The sequence below is a fragment of the Rhinopithecus bieti genome, unplaced genomic scaffold (genome assembly GCF_001698545.2).
Source record: "Rhinopithecus bieti isolate Rb0 unplaced genomic scaffold, ASM169854v2 scaffold_36553, whole genome shotgun sequence".
Classification (NCBI taxonomy): Eukaryota; Metazoa; Chordata; class Mammalia; order Primates; family Cercopithecidae; genus Rhinopithecus; species Rhinopithecus bieti.
Window position 1 is genome coordinate 867639 of NW_016815774.1, and position 13057 is coordinate 880695.

The 13057-nt window shown below is 51.0% G+C and overlaps 1 protein-coding gene across 2 annotated transcripts in view; it reads right to left on the bottom strand.

The window, feature by feature from the left end:
* Positions 1 to 13057, bottom strand: part of PACSIN1 (protein kinase C and casein kinase substrate in neurons 1) — a 75814-nt gene that overhangs the window by 46490 nt on the left and 16267 nt on the right. The window contains exon 1 of one of the 2 annotated variants that reach the window (XM_017853666.1): positions 7912 to 7933. The exons of the other annotated variant lie outside the window; for it this stretch is intronic. The gene's annotated coding sequence lies outside the window, so the exon portion shown is untranslated. Of the gene's footprint in view, positions 1 to 7911; positions 7934 to 13057 lie in introns of those variants that run through there. 2 annotated transcript variants of the gene reach the window in all.

Genomic DNA, 13057 nt, shown 5'->3' on the forward strand with positions numbered 1-13057 from the left:
AAAAAAAAAAAAAAAAAAAAAAAAAAGAACAAAGAAAAGAAATGCAGGCTCTTAGGACCACCAGACCTACTGAATCAGAATCTTTTAAAAAGGCCCCCAGGAGACACCTGTGTGCATTAAGGTTGGAGAAGCTCTGGTCTAACATTTAAGCACAGCGAGCTCTGGGAATGACCTGCTCGGAAGAGGACATTGATGAGCAAGAGGTAGGGGCATACCATGAAACAAAGAATGGGGGTGGGCACTGGGGAACTGGGCAGAGCAGGTTAACTCTACCGAGGAGCTAGCCTGGGTTGCTTTCTAAATGAAGGGGAGGGTAAGATGGACCAATAAAAAGAGCAAGCAGCTAAATTTTGTGTCCTGGGCTCCACAGCTTGGCTTCAGGGTCAGTTTTCCTGATTTCTGTGTGACTTTGCCCAAGTAACTGACCTCAGTTTTGTCTTCTGTCAAAATAGAGCTGATATTCTATCTTCTTGCTGCCTTTAGAGCTATTATGAGAACCAAAGGAGCTAAGATGAGAAAAAGTCCATTGGAGGCCATGAAACGCTGGACAGGGCAAGTCAAAGCGGCTGCTTCCTAGTGTCCACAAAAGCCTGACCTCCCAGGCAGCAAAGCTTACCCTTGCTCCCTTCCCACACCTGACAGCTGGAATCCCATGCTGAAAGGAGCTGGACAAGCCTGGGCACTTGAGGATGTTATGATCTCACAATACTTTAATGTGTCTGCCAGGATTTGGTTTGGAAGACCCTTAGGATTAGAATCAGGTAGCCAAGTGAGGGTGGTCCAAGGGCTCCCCATATGTCACATCCTCCTACCCACTGGGGAGCATTGGTTCCCCACCAGGCTGCACAACAGAATCAGTGATGTCTGGACCATCAGGGTGACTAAAATGAAAAGACAGATAATTTCAAGCGTTGGTGAGGATGCAGAGTAATCAGAACTCTCAAACACTGCTGGTGGGATTGTAAAATGGGATCAGCCATGTTGAAAACTATGCAGCAATCTCTATTGAAGTTCAGCACACATACCCCTTAGACCAGCACTTCCACCCTTGGGCTTACATGCAGCAGAAATGAGTGCCCAGGCCACCAAAAGACATGCACATGAATGCTTGCAGCAGCCATATTCATAGTAGCCCCCAAACAATCCACGTGCCCACCAACAGCTGAAAGACTAAGCAGATAAACTGTGTCCAGTGCTATGCCCTGTGCCACCCCAAAGCCCAGCATCAGAGTGAAGACTCTCCATCCCCCAGCTGCAGGGGGGATTTACTGCTGACAATTCTGAGAGTTCTTTTCCAAGAATTCCCCTCCTCTTGCTGGCCCCCTCCCAGGGGCAACTCATATCCAACAAGTGTTTGACCCAGGCCTGGATCCCTTCCTTGATTCAGGACAACTCTGAAGTGCCCTCCCAGCCCCAGCACTCCATATGGGATCAACTGAGGCCTGTGTTAAAAGGGCATCTTAGCTCACCCTCTCCCACTCTCTGCCCTGTCCCACTTCCCTATCCTCTTTTCTCATGTGTGTGGTTTTTATTTATTTATAACTTTTATTTTAGATACAGGTACATGTGCAGGTTTGTTACATGGGTATATATTGCACCCAGGTAGTAAGCACAGTATCCAATAGGTAGTTTCATGACCCACAGTTCCCTCCTTCCCTCCTCTAGAAGTCCATGGTATCTACTATTCCCATGTTTATATTCTTGGATGCTCAATGTTTAGCTCCCACTTGTAAGTGAGCATGCACTGTTTGGTTTTCCGTTTATGCATTAATTCACTTAGAATTATGGCCTCCAGGCCAGGCACAGTGGCTTATGCCTGTAATCCCAGCACTTTGGGAGGCTGAGGCAGGTAGATCACTTGAGGTCAGGAGTTCGAGACCAGCCTGACCAACATGGCGAAACCCCATCTCTACAAAAATACAAAATGAGCCGGGCATGGTGGCACATGCCTGTAATCCCAGCTGGAGGCTGAGGCAGGAGAATCGCTTGGACCCAGGAAGCGGAGGTTGCGGTGAGCTGAGATCAAGCCATTGCACTCCAGCCTGGGCAACAAGAGCAAAACTCTGTCTCAAAATAAATAAAAGTAAATAAAAATTAGCTGGGCATAGTGATGTGTGCCTGTAGCTACAGCTACTGAGGAGGCTGAGCAGGAGAATTGCTTGAACCCAGGAGAAGGAGGTTGCAATGAGCGGAAATTGCACCACTGCACTACAGCCTGGGCAACAGAGTAAGACTCTGTCTCAAAAAAAAAAAAAAGAATTATGGCCTCCAGCTCCATCCATGTTGCTGCAAAGGACATGATTTTATTCTTTTTCATGGTTGCATAATATTCCACAATGACATACCATCTCACACCAGTCAGAATGGCTATAATAAAGGTCAAAAAAGAACAGATGCAGGCAAGGCTGAGGAAAAAAGGGAACACATATACACTGTTGGTGGGAATGTAAATGAGTTCAGCCACTATGGAGAGCAGTTTAGAGATTTCTCAAAGAACTGAAAACAGAATTACCATCTGACCCGCAATCCCATCACTGGGGCATATACCCAGAGAAAAACACATCATTCTACCAAAAAGAACATATATTTGTATGTTCATCTCTACACTAGTTGCAATAGCAAAAAAGGGAATCAACGTGGTGGATTAAAGAAAATGTGGTGCATTTACACCATGGAGCACACAGCCCTCTCTTTTTATACGTGGTGTTCCAACGAGCACTTCCCAGCGACCCTCCTGCACACAAGTCTCCAAGTCAGAACCTAACCTACCCCAGTTGGTATCAGGACTGATTCTAGGAAGCAGCCTCTGAACCCTGGGACCCAGAAGCTGGGTCGCCCACTGTCGCTGGTGCTAGGAGAGCTGGCACCCAGCAGGTAGCAGGGAAGAGACCGCACTGCAGGGACAAGAGCTCCCGAATTGGAGAGGCCGGGGGAGTGGTAATTAATTATAAAGTCTATGGAAGGGGATGGCTGTGCTGGGGCCTGCGTGCACTAAAGAAAGACAACGCAAGGCTGAGTGTGACTCAGCACTAATTTAAGGCCAAGTGAGAAAGCCAAGGGCCTCCTTAGCAGCAAATAAATCCTCCTCTCCTGCAGCTGGAGGGGAGGAAAAAGCTGAGGAGCAGGCCAGGGTGTAGTTATGAGTGGAGCGTAAAACAGAAGAAGTTCAGTGCTCAGCCCACGATGAGTCGGCTGCGTCAAGTTCAGAACCTGCTTGGGAAAGAGTGAGGTGCAGACGTGACCCCCGGGGAGCACCCCCCCTGCTTGAAGACTATGCAGATAGGATCAGGGGCTGGCCCAAGGCCGGGGTGGGACATCAAGTGGGATAAAGGAGAGTCAATCCCATAATACGAGGATTAACACCCTGGCAAGAGGGTCTTAACATGCTGCTTGGAGAAAACGAAAGCCCACAGTAGAAGTCGCCAGGGATGCCGTGTCAGGCAGTGGAAGAAAGGATCCAAAGACCTGGAGAAGAGGGCATGCTTGGGTTTCTGCCATGTCTGGCCAGAAACCCACTCACTATCTGTCTTCTGCAGGAAGGTCAGGCAGGCACCTCATTTACCAAGGCCAACAGGAAAGCCCTAAGAAGCCCAGGTGAATGTCCTCTGAAGACCTGCTAGTTGGAGCTGCAGTTACAGAACTGGGTACCCCGACAACAGTGGGGATGACACGATCACGAAGAAAGAGGCCAGGTGGTGGCGCCTGGTCATCAGAAGCGCAGGCTTAGGAGTCATCAGGGGGAGGTAGTTACCACCGCTAGCAGCCAGGTCAGAGCTGCCAGACCCGCCAAGCCATGGAAATGGTTCATAGACCCCGTGTCCCAGGGCAAGCCAGATGGGCAGCCAACAAGGACACTGCCCACCCGATGCAATCAAAAGAACCCAAGGACTGGGCATGGTGGCTGACACCTGTAATCCCAGCACTTTGGGAGGCCTAAGTGGGAGGATCCCTTGAGCCTAGGAGTTCAAGATCAGCCTGGGCAACACAGAGAGATCTTGTCTCAAAAAAAAAAAAAGTTTTTAAATTAGCCAGGTGTGGTGGTGCATGCATATGGTCCCAGCCACTCAAGAGGCTGGGGCGGGAGGCTCACTTGAACCCAGAGGTCGAGGCTGCAATCAGTGAGCCTTGATCACACTACTGCACTCCAGCCTAGGTGACAGAGTGAGACCCTGTCTCCAAAAAAAAAAAAAAAGAGAGAGAACATCCAAGGCTTGATGATGGGGGTTGAGGGCAGCAACCCAATGAAAAGTCCTGATCCTTTGAGAAGTTTCCAGACCTGAGTAAGGTTTCACATCCAACTGACGGAAGGAGAGACCAGGTCCCCAGAAGGAAGGACCCTGCAACCCTGAATCAGCACATGTGATGATGATTCCATCATCCTTCCCGAGAAGGGCTTACATGCCTTTTACTTGAGTAACCATATGTGCGAGAAAGATGAATACTCAGGCATTTCAAAGACTGTCAGACACAGGGTCCACATGGACATTGGTCTGGGGACCCAAAGAGGCATCATGGCCCCCTGTTAGGGTGGAAGCATATGGGGGCAGGTGATGAGTGGAGTCCTGGCCTGGCTTTGGCTCACAGGGAGTCCAGTGGATCCACAGGACATCCAGTGGTGGTCTCGCTGGTTCCTGAGTGTATAATTGGAATAGACACACATTGCAGAACCCCCACACTGGTGCTTTGGCCCGTGGGGCAAAAGCTACTATGATAGCTCTCGGAAGCCTCTGAAACTGCCTCTGAAACTACCTGCCATCAAAGGAAGTGTGGCTGTGGGTTTTCGACGTCGAACCTGCCGGTCTCACCACACACCGCACCACCTAGCACTGCCGCCGGATGGGGTGATGTAACAGCCCTTTGGATGCAGCTGACCAAGAGCTCTACTGTACAGGATGGTGGCTGTAATTCCTGACAATGTGCTGTATTGTTGAGCATTGCTACAAGAATAGATTTTAAGTGTTCTCACCATAAAAGTATGTGAGGTTATGCATATGTTAATTAGCTTGATTTAGCCATTCCACAATTTCAAAACATCATGTTTCACACCATAAAAATATACTTTTTTTTTTTTGAGACAAACTCTCACTCTGTCACCCAGGCTGGAGCGCAGTGGCACCATCTCAGCTCACTGCAACCTCCACCTCCCGGCTCCAGCGATTCTCCTGCCTCAGCCCCCCAAGTAGCTGGAACGACAGGCACACGCCACCACACCTGACTAATTTTTGTATTTTTAGTAGAGACAGGGTTTCACCATGTTGCCCAGGCTGGTCTCGACCTTCTGAGCTCAAGTGATCCGCCTGCCTCGGCCTCCCAAAGTATTAGGATTATGGGTGTGAGCCACTGTGCACAGCCAATACAGACAATTTTTATTTGTCACTTTAAAAAATAATAGGCCAGGTGAGGTGGCTCATGCCTGTAATCCCAGCATTCTGGGAGGTCAAGGCGGGAGGATTGCTTGAGCCCAGGAACTCAAGACCAGCCTGGGCAACAAATCAAACAACCAGTCAATCAAATAAATAATAATAAAAAGATGCAGATGAGGTGTCAGCTTGGAGCTGATCCCCTGCAAGGATGGCGAGCTGTCTTCTGGAACACGGCGCACATTGTAATGACTACTGTATGGTGCTGAGTCCCTAATGGGACCAGAATAGATGCATCTAAGAGCTACAGGGTAGAAGTAGGAGGAGCCCCACTCACCACCACACCCAGGGACAACTCTGGGCACTGCAAGGTTAGAAATCCTGGTTCCCAAAGGGGAAATAGTTCCGCCAAGAGACAGCAAGAGTCAGATTAAACTTTCAGCTATAACTACCACCACTTCCCTTCAGGTCCCTTGTGGCAAGAAACCAGCAGGGAAAAAAAAACAACACAGAGTCACCATCCTGGCAGGAATAACTGGCCCTGATCATCCACAGGGGCCTTCTGTAAAAGCCTCACACTGTTTGTACAGCAAGGGCCAGGGAAGAAGAATAGCATTGGCAGCCAGGCAATTCCCTGGGACATCTCTTGGTGTTCCCTTGCCTGGTATTGATGGGAAATGGGCAAGGGCAATGGTCACGGTTTGAGAAGAGCAGGATGGTCAGATAATCAGACTCCCTCAGACATGAGGGGCCGGGTCCCCTCACAAGGTAAGCCACCTAGACCAACAGAGGTGCTAGCCAAGGTCAGGGTCACTGAAGAGGGAGATTGCAAGTGTCTGTTGTGGACCAGCGTCCTGCTGCAGCAGCAGGACTGTCGCTTGTCTCACTGACCTTCCCCTTATTAGCTTCCCCAGGAAAAGAGACCAACCAGGACCCTGAAGAAGCTGTTCCCAGATGGGATTATTATAAGGGCTCAGATTTCCAAGTAGCACGAGGGGCAGGCTGCGGTGGGTGCTGTAGGTTTGCCACCTCCTCAGGGTGAGGTCGCTTTTGACCCCAGCTGTTGGGGGTGTTGCCTGCTGATGACCCACGGCTGAGTCCCTCTCTGGACATTGCCCTGGGCTGAAGGGAGCCACCTCGTCCAAGGTTATGCGTCCTCCCCAGAGACAGCCTGCACTGACCAGTGACTACACTGATCAGTGGCTGCACTGACCAGCTGCACTGACCAGTGACTGGTCAATGCGGGGGTGCAAAGCCCTGGCCCCTTGCCTTAATATGGTATGATGTTCAAGAGTCACCCCAGCTTCAGGGCTCCATGTGGGGTCAGCTGAGGCCTCTACTGTGACTTCTCCTTCAGCCCGGTCCTCCATCCTTCAATCCTGTTGATTCCACCAGCAACCTCCTGAATCCAAACCTCCTGCATCCAAACCTCCTGCATCCAAACCTTCAGCTCAGACTATTTTTTCCAGAGACTAGACCTACACCAACTACACAGTGGTGGAGAAGGGCAAACCACTCAGCCCACCGGAGCACGGCGGACTCTCACAGATGGCGCACTGAGCGCCAAACAGCACATTCCACGTGATTCCATGTCTATGAAGTTCCAGAACAGGCAATCCTGATCCTGACAGGAGACTGGTTACCAGGGACAGACGTGAACTGGGAAGGGGCAGGAGGGAACCTTCCGGGATGCGGGATCCTGTTCTGTGTAGTGGCTCATGTTCACTGACATGCACTTTGTACTTTAATTAATTGATTAACTGATTGATTGATCGAGACAGGGTCTCACTCCATCGCCCAGGCTGGAGTACAGTGGTGCAATCATAGCTCACTGCAGCCTCAACCTCCCTGGGCTTAGCTGATCCTCCCACCTCAGCCTCCTAAGCAGCTGGGATTACAGGTGCACACACCCAGCTAATTTTTGTTTGTTTGTTTGTTTTTTTGGGTAGAGACCAGTGCCGTGTTGCCCACACTGGTCTCAAACTCCTGAGTTCAAGTAATTTGCCTGCCTCAGCCTCCCAAGGTGCTGGGATTACAGGCGTGAGCCACCACACCCAGCTATATCTCAATTTAAAAAATACCAATGCCCAGGCCCCAGCCCAGTTAAATCAGAGAAGTCTAATGTGTGGCCAGGGTCCAGAAGACCCTAGGCTGGGGTCTGCTGCAGCGGAGAGAGGCGCTGTCCCGACATGCAGAGCGGCTGTACCGAGGCTCCAAGGCAAGGGGAGAGAGAGGGGCCCATGGAGCAGGGCCCCGGGAAGGCAGCCTTACACGGCTGACAGGGTAGCAGTGGCTACAGAGTGGCCCAGGTGTGTTGTGCCCATAGAGCTTAGGGGAGGGAGGAAAAGGACCAGCAATGGCAACGTCACCTTCTCGCTGTCTGGCCTTGGGATATCACTTACCCTGTCTGGACCCCAGTGTCCTCCCAGCTGGTGCAGCACTGGACTGGAATGGGAGGCGGGAGGGACAGGGTCTAGTCGAATCCCAGTTCCATACCCCATGCCCTCCAGGCCCCGTTCAGACCTCAATCCTGCCCTAGCTGGCAACTTACCTGGCCCCCTTCCTGTTTTTTCATCTGCAAAGCGGGGGTGATGGCGCCTACTTCACCCGGTGGCTGTGAGAACGGCATTGGAGACAAATATTTTACAACACCTCCTCCTCCCTCCCCCTCAGCTGACAGCTGTGCCGCTTATTTCTCTGAGAAAAAGAGAGGCACCTAGAGACACTGCGGCCCCACACCCACCTCACTCCTCCCCTAGGCCCTGCCGCCCTCCCCATGGGTTCCCAGGCCCCCTGTCCCTCCACCCCTCACCCCTTAGGCTGCGCACTCCTGCTGCCGGGCTGGGATGTGCTCTCCCCTCTCCCCAGTGATCCGTTTTCCCTCACATAGAATCTTTCCCATCCAGAGAGAATCATGCTGTTGTTTCTCTCATTTAAGAGAAAGTCAAAAGGGCCCCCTAGACCGCCCAGTGCCCCCCACGTTGTGGGCCCATGTGTCTCCTCCCTCCGGTGGCAGAGGATACTCCTGGAAAGGCCTGCCCATCCTCTCCATCTCCACTCCCTCCGACGCCTTTCCAGTCGACCTCTGGCCCTCACCAGCCACTGCTGACCCCCATGGCCAGTCTCCAGTCCTCCTCCTTGGCAGCACGCTGTCCGCCCTGGCACCCGTGCCTCCGGGCTCCTCAGACACCATACTCCCACTCTGTGTTACACCTCCGTCTCCCTGAGTGGGTCCTCACATGGCCAGGACTCAGGCCTGGGGCCTCTTCTCTTCTCCACTCATGTCTGCTCCCTCTGGGATCTCATCAGAGCAGTGGCCTTAGATCTCCCTGAACTCCAGCCTCACACATCCACCCACCTCCTCAACGGCCCCACTTGGATGTAGGTACAGGCCAACTTAACATGTCCCCATATGACAGCCCCCAGCCTGTTCCAACGCTGGCCTTTGCCATCTCAGGACACAACACCATTGTTCACCCAAGAACTTAGGAATCTCCCTCACCCTACACCCCGCTGACTCTCCCTTCAAAATATATGCAGAATCCAGCCACCTCTCACCTGTCGGCCACAGATGCCAGGGTCTGCCCCAGCCCCCTCTCCCACCTGGAGGGCTATGTGGCCTTCTAATGAGCCCCCCTGCTTCTACCCTCGCCCCCTACTGTCTATCTGCCAGACGGCAGCTGCAGTCATCTTTTAAAACATAAATAATGTCACTAAAGTTGATATACAATCCCCACTGCTAAATTTGACTGGCTTTTTTAAAATTGAAAATAAAAACACAAATATAATTTTGACACATCACACCCCTGCCGAAACCCTCCAGCGAGTGACTCACCCATCTGAGAACAGGTTGGCTGTGCCTCCGGGCCCCAACCTGTTGACTCATCCTCACCTCCCCCACTCCCCACGACCACTCTCCACACCTCACTCCACCCCAGACACCCTGTGCTTCCTCTTCCCTGCCTCGGAGCTAGCACCTGCGGCTTCCTGTCCCGAGATCCTCCTCCCTTGATATCTGCAGGGCACATTTCCTTGCTTTAAGTCTCTGATTCATGATCCTGGCCCCCACTTTTGCCCCATCCAGAACAGCCAGCCCATGCCCCACACCCCTTACTTAAACCCTTATCCTGCTTTATTTTCCTTTGTAATACTTGTCACTTCCTAATATATTTGTGTGTGTATGTGGATACATATATTTTTTAATTAATAGATTTTATTTTTTAGAGCAGTTTTAGGCTCATAGAAAAACTGACTAGAAAGTACAGAGAGTTCCCATACACCCCCTCCCACCCACACAGTAGCCACCCTTACTGTCCATACCGTGCATCTGTGTGGTACATTTGTTAGGACTGATGAACCTACATTGACACATCATTATCACCCAGAGTCCATAGTTTACATTAGGGTTCACTCTTGGTGATGTGTATTCTATAGGTTTTGACTCATGTTGATGACAGGTATCTACCACTGTAGTATCATACAGAAAAGTTGCCCTGCCCTAAAAATCCTCTGTGCTTTCTACCTATTTATCACTCCCTGCCCCACCCCAATCTCTGATAACCACTGATCTTTTTACTATCTCCATAGTTTTTCCTTTTCCAGAATGTCACCTAGTTGGAATCACACAGTATGTGGCCTTTTCATGTTGGCTTCTTTCTTTTTTTTTTTTTTTTTTTTTTTGAGACGGAGTCCGCTCTGTCGCCCAGGCGGAGTGGCAGGTGGCCGGCTCTCAGCTCACGCAAGCGTCCGCCTCCCGGGTTCATGCCATTCTCCTGTCCTCAGCTCCCGAGTAGCTGGGACTACAGCGCCCGCCTCGTCGCCCGGCTTAGTTTTTATTTTTTAGTAGAGACGGGGTTTCGACCCTTATTAGCCAGGATGGTCTCGATCTCCTGCACCTCATGATCCGCCCGTCTGGGCCCTCCGCCAAAGTTGCTGGGATTACAGGCTTGAGCCCACGCGCGCCCGGGCCTGGCTTCTTTGCACTTAGTACGCATTTAAGGTTCCTCCTTGTCTTTTCGTGGCTTGATAGCTCATTTATTTTGAACACTGAATAATATTCCATTGCCAGGATGTGCCACAGTTTATATAACCATTCGCCTACTGAAGGACATCTTGATTGCTTCTAAATGTTGGCAATGAAATGTCTTGACATTCACAGGACACAGCAGCATGATAAAGGCCCTGATGGGCTGGACGCGGTAGCTCACGCCTGTAATCCCAGCACTTTGGGAGGCTGTGGCGGGTGGATCACGAGGTCAGGAGTTCAAGGCCAGCCAGACCAAGATGGTGAAACCCCGTCTCTACTAAAAATACAAAAGTTAGCCAGGCACGGTGGCAGGTGCCTATTATCCCAGCTACTCGGGAGGCTGAAGCAGGAGAATCGCTTGAACCAGGGAGGCAGAGCTTGCAGTGAGGTGAGAATGTGCCACTGCACTCTAGCCTGCGCGACAGAGCAAGACTTCATCTCAAAAAAAAAAAAAAAAAAAAAAAAGGCCCTGATGAGGCCTGCACTGAAGAGCACCCTTTACCTGGGTTGAACCTAAAAGTAAATTTCCCAAATTTGACCATGGACAATCTGTCCAGGTGCTACCTCCCACCTCCTGGGTGCCACAGGAGCTCACACTAGGATGACAAGTCCCCTCTCTCAGCTGGGGCAGCCCATAAAGTCCTTGAAGGGGCTGAGCACAGTGGCTCATGCCTGTAATCCCAACACTTTGGGAGGCCGAGGCAGGTGGATCATCTGAGGTTGAGAGTTCGAGACCAGCCTGACCAAAATGGAGAAACCCCATCGCTACTAAAAATACAAAATTAGCCTGGCATGGTGGCACATGCCTGTAATCTCAGCTACTCGGGAGGCTGAGGCAGGAGAATCGCTTGAACCCAGGAGGCGGAGGTTGCAGTGAGCCGAGATCGCACCATTGCACTCCAGACTGGGCGACAGGAGTGAAGCTCCGTCTCAAAAAAAAAAAAAGAAAAAAGTCCCTGAAGGAGAAAGACTGTGGCTAAGAGCCACAGAGCAGGGCACCAGAACCCACGTAAAGGGAGCAGTGGAATTTGGAGGATTGGAGCACATGTGCCCAGCTGGGGTGAGGACCCCTAGAGGAGCAGTAGGAACTAAACTGAGACCCAACTCTGGTGCCTACAGGCTACGTGGCCCTGCGCAAGCCACTCCCCTCCTCCGTCCTGCAGCATTACTGTAAGATGAAGGGGCTGGGCAAGGTTGGTTCTACAGCCCAGGGCCCTTTGTCCAGAGCTTCAGAGGTTATTGGATGGGGCCTTAGGTTGACTTCTAGAATTCAAAAAGTCTGGGTCGGGTGTGGTAGCTCACGCCTGTAATCCCAGCACTTTGGGAGGCCAATGTGGGCAGATCACTTGAGCCCAGGAGTTCGAGATCAGCCTGGATAACATGGCAAAACTCCGTATCTACTGAAAATGCAAAACATTAGCCAGGTGTGGTTGCTTACACCTGTAGTCCCAGCTACTTGGGAGGCTGAGGTGGGAGGATCGCTTGAACCCAGGAAGTCGAGGCTGCAGTAAGCCATGATCGTGCCACTGCACTCCAGCCTGGGCAACAAGAGTGAGACCCTGTCTCAAAAAAAAAAAAAAAGGTTAAACACGGAGTTGGCCGGGCACCGTGGCTCACAACTGTAATCCCAGCACTGTGGGAGTGGGAGGCCAAAGTGGGCAGACCACCTGAGATCAGGAGTTCAAGACCAGCCTGGCCAACATGGCAAAACCCTGTCTCTACTACAAAATACAAAAATTAGCTGGGCATGGTGGCAGGCGCATGTAATCCCAGCTACTCAGGAGGCTGAGGTAAGGAGAATTAATTGAACCTGGGAGGCAAGAGAAGGTTGCAGTGAGCCGATATCATGACATTGCACTCCAGCCTAGGCAACAGAGTGAGACTCCATCTCAAACAAAAAAACCAAAAAAACAAAAACATCGAGTTACCATACGACCCAGCAATTCTGCTCCTAGGTATATATCCAAGAGAAATGAAAACATATGTTCACACAAAACATGCATATAAATGCTCTTAGATGCATTATTCATAAAAACCAAAAAGTGGAAACAACTCAAATGTCCATCAATGGATGAATGGATAAACAAAATGTAGTATATTCACACAAGGCAATAGGATTCAACCATGAAAAGGAACGCAGTAGTTACATGCTACAAAGGGGGATGACCCTTAGAAACATTATACTAAGTGAAAGAAACCAAGGCCAGGCGCGGTGGCTCACGCCTGCAATCCCAGCACTTTGGGAGGCCGAGGCAGGCAGATCACCTGAGGTCAGGAGTTTAAGACTAGCCTGCCCAACATGGTGAAACCCCATGTCTACTAAAAATACAAAAATTTGCCAGGCAGGGTGGCACGTGCCTGTAATCCCAGCTACTTGGGAGGCTGAGGCAGGAGAATCTCTGGAACCCGGGAGGTGGAGAGATGGCAGTGAGCTGAGATTACGTCACTGCACTCCAGCCTGGGCAACAGAGCAAGACTCCTCAAAAACACAAAAACATAGGCCAGGCATGGTGGCTCATGCCTGTAACCCCAGCACTTTGGGAGGCCAAGGTGGGCAGATCACCTGAGGTTGGGAGTTCGAGACCATCCTGACCAACCTGGAGAAACCCCATCTCTACTAAAAATACAAAATTGGCCAGGTGTGGTGGTGCATGCCTGTAATCCCAGTTAC